The 22,470-nt window shown below is 41.9% G+C and overlaps 1 protein-coding gene across 5 annotated transcripts in view; it reads right to left on the bottom strand.

Annotated features, from left to right (window-relative positions):
- LOC139746005 (uncharacterized) overlaps positions 1-22,470 on the bottom strand; it is a 339,080-nt gene that overhangs the window by 82,557 nt on the left and 234,053 nt on the right. For all 5 annotated transcript variants that reach the window (XM_071656833.1, XM_071656800.1, XM_071656823.1 and 2 more), the window contains one exon: positions 15,206-15,249. The gene's annotated coding sequence lies outside the window, so the exon portion shown is untranslated. The remainder of the gene's footprint in view (positions 1-15,205; positions 15,250-22,470) is intronic.

Here is a 22,470-nt window from a genome sequence, read left to right as displayed (position 1 = left end):
GCATAATGAGAGTATCAACCAGGCCATTTGAATGGGATTTGGGTCAATGGGGCGGGATCACTTCTCTGTCATATATTCTTATTCTATCTTCCATCGGTGTTTCGAAGTAAAGGATCTCGCAGAGCCGAGCGTTAATAATCTCGTTTAATGAAGTTTAAAACTAATTAGGACAAAACGCCGTGAAGTGAAGTCGACTCGTATTGAATTACTGGAGTGTAATTAAATCATCCCGTAATGGGGAAAGAAATGAAGCAATTATTGTGTCAAGCGATAATTAAACCCATCACCTGTTTTTGATATCTCTATAAATCCGTCTATCTATCTATTTCTCCGTTTGTATTTCTATCTGTCTATTTATATATTTCTCAGTCTGTATTTCTATGTCTATCTATTTCTATCTATCTATCTGTATCTATCTATCTACCTATATTTCTATCTATCTATCTGTCTATATATAAGGAACAAAGAGCCTTCAGATATGTCTCTCACACACCACCTCAACCTATGCCAAGTGTGTTAACGTGGAAGAGTGTAACAATGCCATCCACACTTACCAGGTATTTCTGACTTGATCAATTTGCATCATGAGTCGATTCTTCAAGCGAGACCAACGTTTCCTTTCACAAAAGCCTTACACTCAATACTTCCTCTCCCAAGCCATTCTTGATCCTTCGTTTAACTGAATCTAACCACTCCTTCCGTTGTCTACCTCACCTAACCACCTTGCATGCTCCATCTAACCGGTCCAGGGGAAGGAGTGACCACAGTAACAGCGTGCATGTTAGAGAAATGAACCCATGGTGAGGAACACGCCTTGAATGTATCTGGGACAGAATGGATCTCATAGTTCACACTAGACATACAGCATCAGACTAATGATTCCTTTCGAAGTTGTGTGCGATAAGAGAAGAAATTACGAAGGGGATATCTTTTCTTTTTAACCCTCTGAGGCAATCTGGTTCACGTAGGTAGATTGTTCTTTGCCAACAAACGAAAATTTACAGAAAATAATTTCTCCCGTTACGTAAGAATCCAGTGCCATTGATCAAATATACTGTGGAAGTGGAGAGTGATTGTACGATACCATTTTTAGAATACATGATCCATAGGGATAGAAACTTGTACAAGTTTAGCATAGGCAGAAAAATCCCATGACAATTTGTTCATGTATTCATCACTACTCAGCTCAACATGACAGAGTTAAACTTATCCCCAGTTCAGACGATGTTCCTAAGGGTATTTCGCATATGCAGCCCAGAATTTACTGATGAGTTTGAGAAGATGCATTCTATGGGATCCAAGTTAAAGTGTCCTAGATCTTTCATTGATAAATCCCTTACGGGGGCAAAGAAATCATTTTATAGAGTTAAACCCAAACCTCCCATTGACACCAAGAAGCTTTTAGTTCTCCCTTTTAGTGATAGTCTTACATTACTTCCCATGTTACTTAAATCCTTTAATGTAAATACAGACTTCACCAATAACAATACCATAAGAATTATATATTTAAAGGCGAATGATGCAAATTTGATACGTAAACGTGGAGACCTGTTGAAGTGATTTACATTTATCGAAGAAAACGATAAAAAAAAAATGGAAATATATCTTTTCTTTTTGCCAAGCTTCCAATCCCTCCATCATGACCCGGATCCAATGTATTTCATAGATCCAGCACGAAGGGAAGACTGATGCATTTGTTATTCTTGTACAGTTTCTCTCGTCTCTCTCTCTCTCTCTCTCTCTCTCTCTCTCTCTCTCTCTCTCTCTCTCTCTCTCTCTCTCTCTCTCGTCATAGATATCCATAGACAGATAGGCACTCTTTCTCCCTATCTGTCTGTCTCTCTCCCTGTATGTCTCTCTCCTTCTCTGTCTCTGTCTCTCTCTCTGTGTGTCTCCGCACCAACCTCCCGTTCCCCTCCACTTGTCTTGTTATATCCGTCGAGTCGATTGCACAGCAATGCAATTTACTTGCACGATCAGTGTGGTGGGTTGGCTACCAGCGGTGGGTCGGTCCTATGAGCAGCACCACCACCTCTGGCCAGTGGTAAGTTTCTCACTCAACCCACCACTCACCAGACCCGATGCACTCGCTCACACCTCACTCAACCCACGACTCACAGACCTGACGCACTCGCTCATACCTCACACAACCCACGACTCACCAGACCTGACGCACTCACTCTCACTCAATCCAACGCTCACCAGACCTGACACACGCACTCAACCTAACCCACCACACACAGACCTGACACTCACTCAAACCTTACTCAGTCCAACACTCACCAGACCTGACGCACTCACTCAAACCTCACTCAACCCACGACTCACCAGACCTGACGCACTCGCATGATGTAAACATTCCCCAACAGGAGAACATAAGAAGGGTTACAAAAGATCTCTAACACCGTCACTCGTGTATATAAAACTCGAACTCTTCACGCGAGCTGTGACTGATTGCAACACTCGCTAGTGTGACGGAATGACAAGGAATATTTCATTATGAAAAATAGATACAAAAAAAAATCGTACATTATTCCTAACCACTGTTGTTGAGTTTCAATGTAATGAGAAAGATACGCTTACAAATCAGACTTCCCAAACACGAACTACGCGTTCGAACTGTCCTTGCCTTTCATAACACGACATTAGAATGATGAATATTCACAATATCAATGGAATATCCACGAAGCGTAGACGCTCAACTGGAATTAAGGTGATTTAGAAGATCTAGGCTTTGAAAGAGAAGTGGAAGTTCTGCTGAAGTTGTTCTGCTGAAGTTACCGACGTTGTCCATTACAGGGGGATAATTAGGCGAGGATCACCAGTTTTGACAAAACCAACCAAGATGATAGACATCATATCAGCATTCAGTGAAGAGGAGGGAGAGCTTACAGCCATCATCACGAGAGAGTTGAAGAGGTCGTGAAAGAGATGCAGACGTGGAATATATATAATATGATCACGTCTCCCAGTAGCCACCAGATGAAGAAGACCTACGCTGAGGATCAAGTCTCGAGTTAGCTCAGAGGGCGGAAATCATACCGAAGCAGCGACAGTTTCTAGGAGGCGCCGAAGCAGCGACAGTTTCTTGGAGGCGCCGAAGCAGCGACAAATTCTAGGAGGCGCCGAAGCAGCGACAAATTCTAGGAGGAGCCGAAGCAGCGACAGATTCTAGGAGGCGCCGAAGCAGCGACAAATTCTAGGAGGCGCCGAAGCAGCGACAGATTCTAGGAGGCGCCGAAGCAGCGACAGATTCTTGCGAGGCGCTGGATAGACAGGAACGTGACGCCAAAATCGGCGTTGGTCGGTACACGCACTACCGTAGGCTCGGAGGCAACGCGTGGCGACATGGGGAGTCTTGCGTGGCGTCCAAAGCCCTGACGACCAATCCTATTCACGCAGATGGACAAGAACTCAGCGCACACGTATCCTGGACGACGCAAACAGTCTGGTAAAATAAGAAAAACACTCCGGCAACGACAACTACAGTAGGACCTGTGTAAAGAAAGGATGTCCAACCGAGCGTCAGGACGGAGCGTCGTCGGCTGCCAGATGCGAAGGAGACGAAGAAGGAGCGGCCGAAGAACGTCGGATGCGTCATCCGTCTAGACGCCCCGAGAACGCAAGCTGTAGAAGGGACGCGTCCGTCATCGATAAGTTGGAACCCTCATCCGTTATTCTTCTTTTTTTTCTTCTAAATCCACCACAACAAGTGAGGGAACTTGAGACAAAGCATCGTGGAACATTAATAAACTATGTACAGACTTGGATAACCCAAATGTACAGCAATACCTTCTTGATTCTATGCATTAATGAGGTTAAGAGACCGCGCGCGCGCGCGCACTGCTCGTGTCATTCATTTTCCAGGATTTGTCACGCTCCGAGATAATGGGGTTGGCTTTGCTGACAAGGGAGGGTCGGTGGTGTGGGGTAAGAACTGGGTGGTTTCATTGGGTGGATGATATGGACACCAGCGCGAGGTGAGCAGGCGTGGTTTGCATTCCCGTAATATTCAAGAAGTATTGTTTGGTTTCTCTTATATTCCACCGTGTGGCTCACGATACTATTCTCACTATTGACTGGCATCAATTCAGGCAGAAAAAAAAAACTGTACGGTAGATTTATGCATAATGGATATGTCACAATTGGCGATAATGAACGCGGGAGGTTTGGTAAAGAGTGTGAGGGAGTTATGAATTGAGCTACCCACCCAAAGCCGATGAATTATACCCACAGACATTCATAATGGTCATATGCCTAATGATGACACGCCGAACTAGTCATAATTCTTGGCTTGTGATTCATAATCATAAATCCCATCATAAAAAACATTTTTCCCGGGTAATGAAACGGACAGATGTGTGACACATGGGTCTCGGAGGTAGGTATACGTGTCCCCGTCTGCCCTCACCGATGAGCCATTGGAGTAATTTTCTTTTTCTGTGTGTTACAGCGAGGTGGTGGTCGTCCCTCTTCCATCACGACCCATCACGGATACAGTAGGCAAATACGAGTGTTGACTTGCATGGTCTCCTGGCTACTAGTAAGGGCTGGGCATCGCTGGGAGACCAAGTCGCTCGTCGAAGCTATACTGGCGAGACAAGATCGGTCAAGAAGCCATTTAGATTTAAGATAATTGATAACGGTTGACAAACAATGTTGCCCAAATGGAACCAACTGACACAAATTTAGATGTTGATCATTTTGAGAGCGGTATAACAGATGCCTGGTATTCGCGCGTGTGTGTGGGACACGATGTTTATGAAACAGAAATTGCGCTTAAGACTGACACACAAAGACATCTTTTTTCATGCGAGCTAAGACGGCGCGCGCGGGCAATTGACGGGCCTAATCCAGGCCATTTCATAAGTTTTGTATGTGGCCTTCAACATGAACAGTATCGTGACTCCTTAAATTTTTACCAATTTCTGAGTGTCTGTCCGAGTGATCGAGGTGACGACAAATCATTTCCAAAGCTTCACGAGCGAAGACTATGGGTCACAAACGGACACGTAATACTACAGAATCGATTGAAAGGGATATAAGAAAGAAGCAATTTGATAACAGACGAGTTGACATTTTGCGCTAACTCTACATAAGGAATTTGAACGTGTTCAGAGTAAGGCTCGACCAGTGAATGTTTCTGAATGACGGAATATCATAGTGATATCTATATGCTTCCCTTTAAGTACAAACTCGCGCATCCACCTACGCGTATCCACATCCATCCACACCCATCCACCTACATAAAGCACTATATAAACCAACTCCCATACATGCAATGCGATACTATACAGAGACAAACAACGCAACTGTCAAACTATTACGAATTTTCGTTAAAAAGTATTCGTTCCTCTAACCCAAACATTCGTTCCTTTAACCTAAACACATTCGTTCCCTTAACCCCTCAGGTAACGTCTAACTTTAAGAGACCTCATTAGCGCTGTCCTCTCCAGACCCATCTGAAGATGCCCAGGCAAGTCCTCTGCTCCGACTACATTACGTTAGGAAAGCCATTACGTTAAGCCGGCTAGGTTAAGACTAGGACCCTAGGGCGCGCGTCTCCGACCGCGGCGGGAGGGGAGGGTTGAGGAGGTGGGTGTGCGGGAGGGAGGCCATTGGTGTCGGTAAGAACACCTTGACAACACCTGTTCCAGTCGAAACTCCGTGGATAATGGTCCAAAGTTCAGGGCTATGACAAGAGGAGGGGGGTCGACAGATGGCGGCGTGCGAACGAATACCATCTAGCATGAAATGTAGACCCTCGTCTTCTCTCAGCCAGGTTGAGTTAATCTATCTGGGGTGTAGTTAGGTATTTACGTGACGAGTAGTGGCCCCGACACAGCTGGGCGAGGACGCCCGACTCCCAGTTCTAGCTGCAAATGAGGACCTCGTACTTGATGTTCAAGTGACGGAAGACTTTCTTATAAGTAATCATCGGCAAATCACATTTAAGGTAACTTTCAACGTAGCCGGTAATGTTACTTGAACACGAAGGTCGCGAGAAAAATCCCTGATTTTTTCCCCACATGCAAATTCCAATGGGTTTGGCATTGCTTTTGTCGCAAAAAAATCAAATACCAGATTTTCAGCTTGGAAATTTCAATAGTCTTCGCTATTGCTCTTGACAGGCAAACTTGGGATGGTGTCGTTAATGAAAACGATATGGACGTAACTTGGAAAAGATTCAGTAATACTTTCAAAGTATTGGAAGGAAAATATGTGCCAGTGCGTATATGACGGGTCTTGTGCCAAAACGTAGCCGAATTGGTGGAGCGATGCCACAAAGAAGTGCTAATTGTCTAAGAAAGCAGCACATTAGAAATTCAAAGAGACAAATAGCTAACATGGCAGAGTAAAGTGCCTAAATAGCGTAGGGAATATGAGACTTATGCGTCAAAGCAAACGTCAACATTAAGAGAATGTTGTTGAAAATAAAAAAAAAAGAAAAAAGTTTTATAATTATGTCGAATGTAAGAGTCACCAACTAGTCACTTTGGCCCTTGAAAATGGTGACTTGCACCAAGACAACGAAGCCATGGCAAAGAGTTCAAACGATAGTTTTCGTATCGCATTTACAATTAAAGTTACAAACTCAAATTCCGAATCTAAATCCAATGCTAAGACGGGACAGCGTTTTGAAAGATATTGAAATAGATAAAGATATACTATCAGCGCAAAATGGCTGAAGACCAAATACAATGGCAGGCATAGACAAGTTTTATCAGAGGACACTGAGAGAAGCGAAAAATGAGATAGTCAAACCAATATTGGGCTACGCTTCTCAAAAAAAGTCACTTCCTACGGAAGACGTTCTAGAGGAATGGAAATTTGCCAGTGTGACACCAGTAACCAAAAAAGGTCACAAATCACTGCCTGGGGAATTATCGTCCAATCAGCTCAACGTCTGTGATGGTAAACTAATGGAAACAAGTCACTCGGAATAACACTGTCAACCATTTAGAGGATCGCCACTTCATAATCTATTCTCAACATGGCTTTCGACGATATAGCTTGCTAGACAAATATGCTCGATTTCTTTGACGAAATAATATGTTTAATGAAAGTAAAGCAGTTGATGCCATTTGTTTGGATTTTCAAAAGGCATTCGATAAAGTTCCTTCTTTTCTGAAAACCTGTACATATCTTCACCTTCTCCTCCAGTTGCACCTCTCAGCACATTAACATCCAAAAGTCTCTCTTTCATGCGCCTATTATGGAAGGTTACTGACAAAAGTTAAATCATTTGGTATAGATGTGGTTGTTCTTAGATGGCTAAGAAATGGGTCGAGTGGCCGTAAACAAAGTTGCGATTCATGATCAAATCCGAGAACGGTTAGACGTAACAAGTGGTGTGCCACAAGGATCAGTCTTGGGACCAGTTCTCTTTCCCATTTATGTTAACGATACTGACCATAGGCTTCAGTGTAAGATCTTATATTCCACGGATGATACTAAGGTGGAAAAAAAGAAATCTACACCAGACACTGAACGTTTGCAACTTCAAACTGACATAGACAAATTGATGGGTCGGGCTCATCAAAATCATTTTGATATTGATAACTGCAGAGTTTTATATATGGATGGTAAAAATGAAAAGGCAAGCTACAATATGAATTCTGTTGAGCTACAGATGATTAACGTGTAAAAGGCCTTAGGTGTAATAATCTCTGGTGATCAAAAAGCCAAGCAAGTAGTGCACAGAAGCAGTGAAAAGGACGAATGAAATTCTTGGATGCATAGGAAGGACGAATTCAATTCTCGGGAAATCATCCTCACTATTTACAACCCACTGGTGTGTCCCCATCTTGCATCCTGTGTTCAGTTTTGGTCACCTTACTTGAGGAAAGAAACAAGACACAATGGAGAGAGTACAGACGCGAGCTACCATTGTGATTTCCGGAACTGAAAAACACATCCTATGCGAGCCGACTTAACGAATTCAAATCCACTTCGAAAAGAGAAGGCTGAAAGGTAATCTGATATAGGCATTATCAAAATCTATTAAAAGACTTCGGTAATCTCGATCCTCAAGGACTACTTAGCGAAGGGTTCATCTGAATTCACTCGTAGTAATGCATATAAACTCGTAGACAAACGGTTCACTTCGAATAAGGTGAGGTACTTATTCTTAAGCAGAACAGTTAACGTATGGAATCGAGTAGCATAGACTTGATAATCATTTCGCTTCAAATCCACGACTGAAAAATTATTTGCACATTCACAGCCACACGATACAGGTCTTCCTCTTTGGAAGAATCTCTGTCTTCGTTCTACTACCACAATAATCCATAGACTTCTGTTCCCTCCCACCATCACAAACAGCTTTGTTTGCACCCAAATGTTCTGTTGCTGTTTTGAATTCAGTTGTATTTGTACTGTACAGGGAGGGAGATATATACACGAGGGTCCCCCAACTCCCATGAACTTTAGAGTTTTAAAACTTTTTTTGAAAGCTTTGGAGACCATCATCATTTGAAAGTCTTTTATAAACGCGCTATTTTGACACTTTTTAAATGTAATTTTTTTTTGCCATCTTTTTCAAAGAGTTTCTTGCTTAGTTGCTTGCCATGCCATGGCTTCTGGTTGTTATTCCTGTGTATTTTTTCGAAGAAAAGCTAGGCTGTGACCACCATCATAGCTTTTACTATTCTGTCTTCCATTGTGGGCAAATTCATATGCCATTGACTTCTCGCTCCAACTTAGTTTTTGTTATTCTGGCATTATCTTCGTTACCCTCCACTGGACTTGTTCTATTAATGGACTACGTGTTTCTTTTTAATTGCAGTGACCAAATATGACACACAAATTCTAGTTTTGGCCTGATATATGAGCTGCGAATACTTTCCTGCACGATTTTCCTATCCATGTTTTGATATACGATTTTAATAGTTGCCGGTAGACAATTGCTTCTGGTGCAGCAAGTTCTCGTGAGGTGGAGCTCGGGTGAAAGATCTGGTACAGTATCAACAAACAAGCCTAGCACACACACACACACACACACACACACACACATTCATCTTGTCTATTTCCTGCTGACTGAAATCTGTATAGAGGAGCCTTCTGGTCTCTATCTTTCAATATATTTCTACCTTTACCACTGACCTAAGATATCCTTGGCCTCAAATGGTCTCTGTCTTCCAACTTCTTACTTGCCTTTACCAATGACCTAAAACATCCTTGACCTCAGACGGTCTCCATCGGTCATTCCATATATCACTGACACATCCAGGCCTGAATCAGTGACCCAAAACATGACACATCATACTTTTCCACTCTCAGTAACCCTAAGGCATCACTGACCTTATTCAAGGTTCTATCACAGTCCTAACGTATTAACACACTGGTGACCCCTTCATGGCTCATAACATCAGAGACCTGAAATGAAATCTACCAGTCCACCATATCACTGCACTCACACGGCCTCCATAAAGGTGTGTTTTCATAAGCTTGTCTGTAAACACGGAGGAAGGGTTAGCTGGCAGCAGGACCTGCACTCGTAGTATTAATACGTCTGCAGTAGCGTCCGGGTGCAACCAGAGGAAGAGGGGGACAAATGAATGGAGAGCTGCGAGTTCAGACAGCAATGCGACATTTGCGTGGGACCAGCAGCGTGGAAGGTTTTGGGACACTGTGTGTGTGTATACTTCACGAATGAAACTTAAAAGGATGTGGTGAACGCTTATATTATGAAGAACTTTATCTTCCTGGTTCGTGTAGTGTAAAAATATAGGTCAAAGTCGCGTTAGATTGGGTTGAGTTAGCCTAGGTTAGGTTAGGTCGGACTGACACCCCACCTCTCCCCACACACACACACACACACACACACACACACACACACACACAAAAGCCAATCTGCTATAAACTTACGAGATCGTATTGTAATATTCTTTGGCCAACTTAAGACAACCTCTGATACCAGCTGGTATCTTCCTCCGTGCTGCAGCCAAGGATAAGTTTGTTGATCAAGCAAATGATTACTGTCATCGCAAAGGTTCTATGAATACAAGACAAAAGCGAAAGGTAACTGAAGCAGTAATCCCTAAATATACATATTAAAGTAAGATTGACAGAAAACGTGGATATATCCAATATCTTTTTTTTAGTGGTGTGAACATAACGCGAGAGCTGCTTTGGAATGACGCGCAAGTTTAGATAATTAGAATAATTATAATGAGAATTACAGAAACTCCCATGGAAATAACTAGATCATATATTTCTTTTGGATAAATGAGGTGAAAGGATTTTCATTCTCAGTAGAAACTGATTCTGGGAGGTGATACTGAAATAGAATGAGAGACAGACAGGCAGTAACAAAGACGACTGGTTTAAGATATAAACCTTCAAGAAAAACAACCTTTTGTTTGTGGCTGAAGGACATATTGACCCAACCGAGAGGTGGAGGAGGAGGAGGGATATATACAAACAAAAGCCGAGCCAGAATTCCTAACAATGAAAGAGGCGTACACTTTCTACTTGTGGAGAACGAACAAAATCGAATATTCTTGCGTGAAAATGATTATGGTCTATTTTCACTCACACCTTGCATGAGAAGACCCACTTAGACGCACTCACGAACGTATATACCTATATAAACACATACACAAACAGGGATACTCTACGAAAACCCATATGCTAATAAACAAGTACTTACGAAGCCCACAGAATATTACCACATGTATATGCATTAGGGAATATCCTTGGCGGCTGTTGTGAACGACCTAATAGATGTCCTCATATGATAAGTTAGCTCTAGGGATAGGGAAGAAAAAAATACTTCCCAGGGATTTCCTATGTCGTAGAAGGCGAGTAAAAGGGGAAGGAACTGGAGGCTGGAAATCCTCCCCTAATGTCTTGCTTTTCCATAAGAAGGAGCAAGTGAGTGGGATGAGTGAGAATTTCCATCTAAGATTCAGTGTCTTGACGCTACTTGGCTAACGGGGGAGTCAGCGAATATATATATATATATATATATATATATATATATATATATATATATATATATATATATATTTATATAACACGGCATGTGAAGCGTGTAGGGTAAACCATGGAGAGGTCTGTGTGGCCTGGATATGGAAAGGGAGCTGTGGTTTCGGTGCATTACACATGACAGCCAGAGACTAAGTGTCAACGAACGTGGCCTTTTTGTCCGTTCCCGGCGCTACCTCGCTGGATGGGAGATTGGGGTGCTAGTTTCAGGGCGGATGATGAGGCGGCAGAGAATTATGACTCATGTATAATGTATGTTATGAGTATATGTTGTGTATATTATCGTTGAAATGTATATGGTATGTATAGCGTTGGGCGTTATGGTATATGGTGATTCATTGTGGTTGGCCTTCCATCATTGTCTACCGGGCGCGATCTAACGCGAAGATTGCGATTAAAGCAAATATATACACATACACACACAATACACATATATATATATAAATTGATATTACTATATATTAAATTATTTTTAATTTTTTTATTTTTTGCGTCTTCGCTTTCCCTGAGTATTAGCAGGAATTACGAAAAAGACGAAAAAGCACTTTCAACATCCACCAACCATTAAATTAGAAAACAAGAAATTTTAGAATACTACACAGCATATTCCAGGATTAACCCAGACGTAATGCCTATTTCAATCAACACACAACGGTACAAAACCAGGCTTTTACACATCGCTTACCAATTTCCTATCCAGTAACAAAACTTTCAACATAAGCAAAAAAAAAACCCATACACAAAAAATTTATTACACTCATTTCAACTATAGAATTGTTCCCTTTCTCCTCGATCCAATACGCACTTTCGCACATTACTTCCTGTCACTCTTCTCTCTAACAGTCATTCGTCTCTATCCACACCATTCAAAACACCCTCTTCATGCTTGCATTATTCTAACGCATCTTTACTCCACACATTCTCTCTCACCATTCGTTACTTTATCACCATCTAAACACCTAATACATTACTTTCTATTATAATTCGCCTTTCAACAGCTCCATCCTCCTCGACAACTCTACGTCATACGCCAGCCTCGCAACTCATACCAATTGTGGAAACTATTCTTCGAAACCAAGATCACTTTTGTTCCGAATAATGTTCCAAGACTGCGAAAACATTGCTCAAGCTATCCCGAATTACGCCCAGCTACCCACATTATATCACGATCTATCGCATTCCATGTTTTCCACGTGGCCAATTCACTCCAAGTATCGTATAAACACGAAGTACTCTGGTCAGAGTATTTTCCCTCAAACTCACAACCCAAATTGACTTGACCTCAACCCATAAATGTAACTAATAACCTTGTTTCTATACTTCATGTACTCTAACTATCCTTTAACCTTAAAATACAATCAGTTCACATTTATTTGTTTCTGCATCATAATACCAAAGCGCTTATCACAGCAACAACTACCCTCAAGATCCCTCATTCACAACCAATTCTCGTTGCCTATTTCCAAAAACTTGATTCACCTCCTAACAAACACCCAATCCTAAACAATTAAACACCATAGTAAACTCACCCCTCGCAACTACAGTCACTGAGAACATCACTTTCCTTCTTTACTTCAGAACAATGCTTACATCCTCGATAAAAACTTTTCACTGCTGTAACAATTCTCCCACCATAAATGGAACCTTCCACTAGCATCTCTACAACTCTATCATATGCCTTCTCCAGATCCATAAATGCTACATACAAATCCATTTGCTTTTCTAAGTATTTCTCACATACATTCTTCAAAGCAAACACCTGATCCACACATCCTCTACCACTTCTGAAACCACACTGCTCTTCCCCAATCTGATGCTCTGTACATGCCTTCACCCTCTCAATCAATACCCTCCCATACAATTTGCCAGGAATACTCAACAAACTTATACCTCTGTAATTTGAGCACTCACTCTTATCCCCTTTGCCTTTGTACAATGGCACTATGCACGCATTCCGCCAATCCTCAGGCACCTCACCATGAGTCATACATACATTAAATAACCTTACCAACCAGTCAACAATACAGTCACCCCCTTTTTTAATAAATTCCACTGCAATACCATCCAAACCTGCTGCCTTGCCGGCTTTCATCTTCCGCAAAGCTTTTACTACCTCTTCTCTGTTTACCAAATCATTTTCCCTAACCCTCGCACTTTGCACACCACCTCGACCAAAACACCCTATATCTGCCACTCTATCATCAAACACATTCAACAAACCTTCAAAATACTCACTCCATCTCCTTCTCACATCACCACTACTTGTTATCACCTCCCCATTTGCGCCCTTCACTGAAGTTCCCATTTGCTCCCTTGTCTTACGCACTTTATTTACCTCCTTCCAGAACATCTTTTTATTCTCCCTAAAATTTAATGATACTCTCTCACCCCAACTCTCATTTGCCCTTTTTTTCACCTCTTGCACCTTTCTCTTGACCTCCTGTCTCTTTCTTTTATACGTCTCCCACTCAATTTCATTTTTTCCCTGCAAAAATCGTCCAAATGCCTCTCTCTTCTCTTTCACTAATACTCTTACTTCTTCATCCCACCACTCACTACCCTTTCTAATCAACCCACCTCCCACTCTTCTCATGCCACAAGCATCTTTTGCGCAATCCATCACTGATTCCCTAAATACATCCCATTCCTATATATATATATATATATATATATATATATATATATATATATATATATATATATATATATATATATTACTGTAAAATTGTATTATTCCTGACCCGGTATCTTAAAAATATGAACAGTTTCAATGCATGGTAGAGAATCCTTCAGACTAATTTCTCTTTGAAGTATGTACGCCAGGAACTTCAAAAAGTCTGTCTATAAAAAGCACTTTCAATACATTTCTCAAAAACGCTTTAAATGTAGAGAAAAAATGAATGATTTTTTTTGTGGGGGAGGAATTTTCAAAAGAAAAAATAAGAATTAAAATGAAAGCTAAATTGTGTGCATAATCTCCGTCAACAAACATCAAAAGGATATCTAACAAAGGCTTTTACTATATTTTTGAACCAAGTTTTCCATCTCGAAAAAAGTAAAAAAAAATAAGAAAAAAAAGCAAAAAAAAAAAAAAATAAAAACATTTATTACAGACCTAATTCTCGTAAATAGTAAGGAATTTCCCGATTGTCTGGCATCTCGAAAAAACCAAAATGAGCATTTTTCTTTTTTTCTTTTCCTGTACCAAACTCATTCATAATGCTAACAGAAAGCAGTGGTCAGTCTCTTATCTCTTCAGCAATTCAAGCAGCCACGTCACATGAACTTGAAATTGTATTTACTTGAATTGTGGAATCCAATCCGACACACCCTCAGTGATGTGCAAACATCGACTGCATTTGTTTTTTTAGTGGCGTTCACACATACATATAAGAGCATCTTGTTATATATCATTATCTTTATTATTTATGATATTTACTGTCCTTATATAACAGACTGGCTCCCATTTACTGGACAGTTTCGCTACGTGGTACAGCGACGTCTGCACTTATTCCTTTAATACAATACAAAACTAGAGTATTGTTGAAGTCCCGAGAGATCACATTCATTCGTCCTCATTGTTTCCAAAAAGACTGACGAAAATATTGTGAATAACTGAATATACCGAATGACGACCATGGATAGAACCAACATTTTTTTCTTTAGGAAATCATATCAATATTCCTTTTTTCTACAGTTGGAAATATTACCCGAAGTATCTCGTAGGTCAAACAACAGGAAGAGGTAATCTGGGTGTGAGATGATATTCACCTCACATCTTGCAAGAACAAAGTGAGACGTTTTAATCCAGAAAGAAAACGAGAGAATTCGTTACAGATAGCGACTTGCATGGATGAGAAGCCGATTTAACCTTATGAAAATAATCATATTTTACATTATATTTTTCTTTCCAATGAATGAAAATATACCTCATAAGGACCCAATCCTTCAATGCCACTGGCGCACATCCCTCAACTGTTATACCCTGATCGATTGAATCTGACTGCGTACGAGTTTGGTACTATTTGAAAATGGGAATTGATGATGACGTCTGATAAAAAAAATTGTCTCGCTATATCTCCTCTGTTCAAAGATCTTAACTACTTCTTTTTCAGGTCAAGGTCTTCAGCGTCGTGTTTATTTCTGAGAAGAATCACATCACACAGTCAATGTCATGACAAAAGTCTTCGACATAAAGGGACCATTTACTTACCTTCTCAGTTCGTCGTAATGACCAGACGTCAGGCAGCGCGGACCCTGGAAGAGAGAAGAGAGAGAGTGTGTTAAGGCTGCATTTAAACCACCTCCTTCAGGTTTAGATGAATTCACAGATACGATACAATGATGAGGGTGAATACAAAGATCTTTATCCCTTTTAACATACCTTTGCATTCTTTGGCCGGAGCCTCTTTCCTTCCCGGAAACAGATGGGGGGGGGAGAGAGAGAGAGAGAGAAGGAAAACGAGTAATCGATACCACGGCGTCGACATAAGTACTCTATTCTCAATTGATCGAAGTCTTAAAACTCATTATCACGTGGAAATACCACGACTCCCTCGTAATCTTTCTGCAATTTTCGATGAAGCTTTGCAAGCCAAGCCAACGCTTCCTCTCCCTCTCTCTCTAACGATGACGCTTGGTTCGCTCCTGTGATATTTCTCTCTCTCTCTCTCTCTCTCTCTCTCTCTCTCTCTCTCTCTCTCTCTCTCTCTCTCTCTCTCTCCCTCTCTCTCCCTCCTCTCTCTCTCTCTCTCTCCCTCCCTCTCTCTCTCTCTCTCTCCTCCCTCCCTCTCTCTCTCTCTCTCTCCCTCCCTCCCTCTCTCTCTCCTCCTCCCTCTCTCTCTCTCTCTCTCTCTCTCCCTCTCTCTCTCCCTCTCTCTCTCTCCCTCCCTCTCTCTCTCTCTCTCTCTCCCTCCCTCTCTCCCTCCCTCTCCCTCTCTCCCTCCCTCCCTCTCTCCCTCTTCCTCCCTCCCGCTCTCTCTCTCTCTCTCTCCCTCTTCCTCCCTACCGCTCTCTCCCTCTTCCTCTCTTCCTCCCTCCCTCCCTCCCTCTTTCTCTCTCTTCCTCCTCCCCCCCCTCTCTCTCTCTCTCCCTCTCCCTCCCTCTCCTCTCCTCTCCCTCTCTCCCCTCCCCCATAAAGACTGGGTGTATGGAAATCATCCATGTAGACACACTGCAGTTATTGAACCAGTACTAGAGGATCGGCCGTAAAACGCTGCACTGCCAGTTTTGTGAAGTCTAGGACAACAGAGGAGCAAAGTGGGAATAGAAAACAAGTGTGCTAGTGTGGGTAGTGGTAGACGTTGGGTTTAAAGTGGGAGAGGGCAACAGTAGGGTGAAGTGAGCGAGTAGAAGTGTGGCAAAGTTGGTGTGGATAACGCTGTGGTTGACGTGGGAGTAGCGAGAGAATTGAGGTAAATTGGGGAGTAGTGGAGAATAATGTATTGATGGGAGTGGAGAACATTGTCCTAAAATGGGAGTGTAGAAGATTAAACTGGGCGTGAAGATCATCTTCGTTAAACTGGGAGTGGAGAACAGTGTTATACTATGGCAATGAAGAACAGTAATGTTATACTGTTCAGTTGCAATGTGGGCAACTGTATTGTACTAAGAGAGTTGGTAATAAAATGGCGAGTGTAAAAGGAAGATATGATCAAGTAGTAAAAAGCCGCAGTGTATCAGCAACGTTTACCAAACGTTTCTGTCTCTTAAAACTTCCTTCCTCATTGAGAACGTTTCCATTACCATTAAACTCTCCCCATCACTGAAAACGTTTGTAGATGTTAGAAGCACCATCTGAAAACTTCCGTTATTGAATGTGGTTTCATTATCCGATTTACTTTCTATATAAAGAATGATCCTTTATTATATCATAAACGCTTTCCATTACCAGAAACGTGTATATCAAAACTCTTCATCATTCGGTCCTTTATCAAAGACGTTACGTCATTTCAAACGTTCTGTTATGAACGTTTTCATTACCAGGAACATTTACATAACAAAGTTAATCTAACAAGAGTGGATGTACACCACAGTTGGCAAGCGCAATACACTATGACATCCACGTTAAGTGTTGGCCTAGTTGGTATTTGAAGAAAATATATCAAAAATAACAAAGGAACGCCATTAAGAAGCTCTACCGACCTCATGATTCGAAGACCGACCACCAAGGAGTCGGCACAGCTTCGACCAGCACTTACCGAACCATCAAAGCTTTAAGAGGGATTGCTGGACTTTCATCCATGATCTGAACCACTGAAACGAGAGAACCCATGGAAGCTCACATGTGTCATGACTCATTGTTTCACAGGCGTTCGAACGTGGGTTTAAAAGTTCAACCAAACAATCGTGATAGTTATGGACATAACACCCAAACCTGGAGACAAAATATGGCTGGCTTAGTATAAGCTAGTTGGGTTTAGGCTCCGAGTGTCATATCTCTGTGCTGCGTTGGAGAAGACCTGAAGAGGTTCGAGAAGAGAGGAGTGATACACACATCCAAGCAATTGGCTAGACAGGGCGAGGAAGAGAAGTACTGATAGGGCTACAGCTGATATTGATGGGAAGTTAGGGTACAGTGCACATAGACGTAGCATGTAGCACATAGGTAGGTAGTACAATATAGACACCATAAATGTACTTTAGATCCATGATAAATTCAATTTTGTGTAGGAGCAAGATTACGTACGTAATGCAGAGCTACAGTGAAGGTATAACTTTGGAGAGACATTAATGGTGCTACAGTGAGGCTACTTTACAGAGACAGAGCAAAGGTTACTACAGTACTAAAGTGAGGGTACTTTTAGAGAGAGAGACAGTAGGAGTACTTCAGTGAGGCTACTTAAGAGAGAGACAGTCAGGTGTACGTCAGCATATCGACGGTGAGAGAGACTCTAAGACAAACTTCGTCGCCCAGTCAACGTACAACGAAATCAAAAAGGATTACATTACCGCAGAACGAAGTACTGGCAAACAAGATCATCCGTAAAAGAAAAAAGGAAAATCAAAAGCTATATCAGATGTTGCAAACACATTTCCTTGTTTTTCATTTCCAGTATTTTTCTCTGCGAATTTCAAGCGCATAATCAAGACTGGGGAAAAAAAACGGATCCTAATTGTTGGAAATATTTTTTCGCAGTACGAGCTCTGCCACGGAAAAATGATCTTGAAATACCCAGGAGGGGGAACAGGAGGAGGAGGAGGAGGAGGCAGGAGGAGAAAAAGGAAGAGGAGGAGGAGGATGATAAGGAAGAGGAGGAAAAAGAAGGAGGAAGGAGCAATAATGACTTGATTACTTCAGGTACGGGGTTGTAGACACCTAGTCTTAACACCGTCTCATGCATGCATAATGAGGGGCCCACCAACACTCCTCATAAGGCCCGAGTATATGATGGTATGGTTACCAGGACCTGGTAACGGCGTCTACCTGCTGCCGTCAACTAGGTGGGTGTGAGGGACGTCTGTGGGTGTGGTGCTCGCGTGTACGATGGTTATGTTGTATGACGCGGAGTGTGTTGCTTGTGTGTTGCGATGCTGGGTGTGTTTGTTGTGTGTTGTGTTGTGTTGATTGTGTAGGTATGTTGATCGTATGTACTGTGAAGCAGTGCTTGTTTCGTTGCATAAGTTGGGTGTGTTTTAAATACGTTCCGTGACGCTGTGTTAGGTGTATGTTGCGTGACTGAGTGTGACGCTTGTGTGTGTGTGTGTTCTGACGCTGTGTGTGTGTTGTCGCGCTCTGTGTGTTTAGTAAAACTGGGAGAGTTGGTTGTGGGTTCAGAGAGGCTCTTCCTCATATACCGTAAAAGCTCTGGTCACTGAAAAAGGAAAAAAAAAAAACCCAGAAAAGTTCCCATCGAAGTCAGGCACTAAATGAACTATAAAATGGGCTAGAAAGATTGGTTAAAAGGAAAACGGGAAAAAACAATTGCCTACCATTTTCCTTTTTTTTTTTTGAGGAAGTGTAAAACCTGCCTTTTAAGTTCAAACTGAGCAAGTAGTAACTTAGGAAAGATGGGGACGGTTAAGAAACTCCAAAGCTTAGCGTTGTAAGGAAAGAAACAACCATTACAACAACTCATCCGTGAGTTGCCAACAGACACATATCAATTGATAAAGGGGCTTGCCGAGTATGAAATAGTTTTTCTAATGACGGGGTAACCAAACCAGCCAGTCTTTTCTCCGGAACAGACACCAAAGGAGTATATATATATATATATATATATATATATATATATATATATATATATATATATATATATATATATATATATTTTTTTTTTTTGCTTTGTCGCTGTCTCCCGCGTTTGCGAGGTAGCGCAAGGAAACAGACGAAAGAAATGGCCCAACCCACCCCCATACACATGCCTTGATTCAATCCACTGACAGCACGTCAACCCCGGTATACCACATCGCTCCAATTCACTCTATTCTTTGCCCTCCTTTCACCCTCCTGCATGTTCAGGCCCCGATCACACAAAATCTTTTTCACTCCATCTTTCCACCTCCAATTTGGTCTCCCTCTTCTCCTCGTTCCCTCCACCTCCGCCACATATATCCTCTTGGTCAATCTTTCCTCACTCATTCTCTCCATGTGACCAAACCATTTCAAAACACCCTCTTCTGCTCTCTCAACTACGCTCTTTTTATTTCCACACATCTCTCTTACCCTTACGTTACTTACTCGATCAAACCACCTCACACCACACATTGTCCTCAAACATCTCATTTCCAGCACATCCATCCTCCTGCGCACAACTCTATCCATAGTCCACGCCTCGCAACCATACAACATTGTTGGAACCACTATTCCTTCGAACATACCCATTTTTGCTTTCCGAGATAATGTTCTCGACTTCCACACATTCTTCAAGGCTCCCAGAATTTTCGCCCCCTCCCCCACCCTATGATCCACTTCCGCTTCCATGGTTCCATCCGCTGCCAGATCCACTCCCAGATATCTAAAACACTTCACTTCCTCCAGTTTTTCTCCATTCAAACTTACCTCCCAATTGAATTGACCCTCAACCCTACTGTACCTAATAACCTTGCTCTTATTCACATTTACTCTTAACTTTCTTCTTTCACACACTTTACCAAACTCAGTCACCAGCTTCTGCAGTTTCTCACATGAATCAGCCACCAGCGCTGTATCATCAGCGAACAACAACTGACTCACTTCCCAAGCTCTCTCATCCCCAACAGACTTCATACTTGCCCCTCTTTCCAAAACTCTTGCATTCACCTCCCTAACAACCCCATCCATAAACAAATTAAACAACCATGGAGACATCACACACCCCTGCCGCAAACCTACATTCACTGAGAACCAATCACTTTCCTCTCTTCCTACACGTACATATATATATATATATATATATATATATATATATATATATATATATATATATATATATATATATATATATATTTTCTTTTCTTTCTTTCATACTATTCACCATTTCCTGCACTAGCGAGGTAGCGTTAAGAACAGAGGACTGGGCCTTTGAGGGAATATCCTCACCTGGCCCCCCTCTCTGTTCCTTCTTTTGGAGAAAAAATATATATATATATTCTTTAATCAATACAAACACGCGCAAAATGTTTGTTGCACGGGCAATGAAAAATCGTGTTAGGTGTGGTAAGAAATTCCCTGAAAAGACTAATGTCTATCGCATCATATGAATCTTGGAGCAATATTCTCTCTCTTCTTATGAAAGGCACATAACCTAATGGAACGTTCTCCTAGTAACCCAGTATTCCTGAACATAGAGCTGCTTCAAATGACGGGTCTCAGAAGCCTTCTGTGTTGACACTACCATTTTCTTTCATCTGGTTTGACAGCTGGCAAAGTCCTCCAGCGGGTGGGGGCAAGTCCTGACAGAGCCGAACATCTTGTTATACATCATGATGGCACGTCTCTGAAGTCTCTTGTATTGACAACACCTTTGTAACTGGTTTGACAGCTGGCGGAGGCCTCAAGCGAGCGAGGCAGGTCCTCATAGAACCAGGCTTCTTGAGAGGTTTTTGTGGAGGAACACTCGTAACTCCTTGCTCATCACGCACATCATTTAACTCAAGTGGGAAGATGTTTTTTTCTCTCCCATCTTTGGCCACCTTCACAAACTGCCGAGGACCCGCTGCCTAGGGGAAGACGAGAGTGTGTCATAATGGTCTCCTACTTCGCCTTGTTGCAAGCAACGCCTGGGTCAACGAGTGATATTCTGGACAGTGATAAAAACAAAGAAACGAGATTGTATCCGAATGTCACATCAATTCATTATTCGCCGCAAGTCAAGGGGTGTCCATGTACCACAGATTTGATGCTGTGCCATGCATTTGGAGTGCCAGTCAGGGCAAAATGGATTCAAAAGGTTCATTCTATCGAACTGGTGGGGAAGCGTTCGTCAGGTGGAGCTAATGAATCAGAGGGGGAGTTCGGTTCACTGTGTACACACAGAGGGTCGTCTGAGGCGACGAGACCCAACTCCTCCTCCTCTTCCTTCTCCTCCTCCTCCTCTTCCTTCTCCTCCTCTTCCTCCTCCTGGCACAGCCAAAGGAGTGCGACCAACGCACCCTAACCCACCATCTAAGACTCCGTACAACTCGTTATATAATCAGTATGAAAAATAAACTACGTAAAACAAACCTCATTAGTTTTAAATCTCATTATAAGTCTTCCGACATCGGAGTTGTACTATTTGATCATGTTACATCAGAGGCGCTATTGAATTACGAATCCTCCATAGAAGGATTGTATGCTGTTGCATCTTAATGCCAACGGCCTTTTGGGAGTTCATTAACCCTACACCATACAACACAAACCAAACTAGCAAAGAAACAGACTCTCAGTTTACCTTCAGTGTACGACTATCAGTGAAGACGGTTGTGTACATTTCATTAAGGAAGTCAATATGGATAAAACTGATGTAACGCTTTTTTTCAGAAACATGTATATCAAATTGTGTCTTAAAGCGGACGGAGTAGTCGTTTTCTAAAGAAGTCTCCCATTAATCTTTAATCTTATTTCGTCTCAATGAAATTGAAATTAATCCAACGGTCCCATTTTCTTTCACGTTAGTCTGAAAGAATAAGTTATTTTTGGTAAGATGGAGATCCAAAACAATATAGGCCAGTTTGGCAAGTTAATCCTATGGGTAGAAACTTTCTGACTGGATTCCAGACTGTACTAAGGGGGTGAAAGTCATAGGGGTCTGGATACATTCAATTAATGTGGAAAAGCCACAAAGAGGTTGGTAGTCAATGCTACTCCAATGCTATTCTCATCCCCATGCATAGTTCAAGGAGGTAGAAAAGTAGAAATAGGACAAACTACGAGTCATTAAAATCCATCTGTGATGAACTGAACATTACGAGTTACAAGAATAAAATAATAATGAGGAAACTGATAGGTGACGGAATATCCACAAGAAAATAAGGAAATATAATATTCGTTTACAGCTTGGTGTAGTAGATTCGCCA

This window comes from Panulirus ornatus, chromosome 4 (genome assembly GCF_036320965.1).
Source record: "Panulirus ornatus isolate Po-2019 chromosome 4, ASM3632096v1, whole genome shotgun sequence".
Taxonomy (NCBI): Eukaryota; Metazoa; Arthropoda; class Malacostraca; order Decapoda; family Palinuridae; genus Panulirus; species Panulirus ornatus.
The sequence above is the reverse complement of the archived record's forward strand: the minus strand, read 5'-3'. Positions and strand labels throughout refer to the sequence as shown.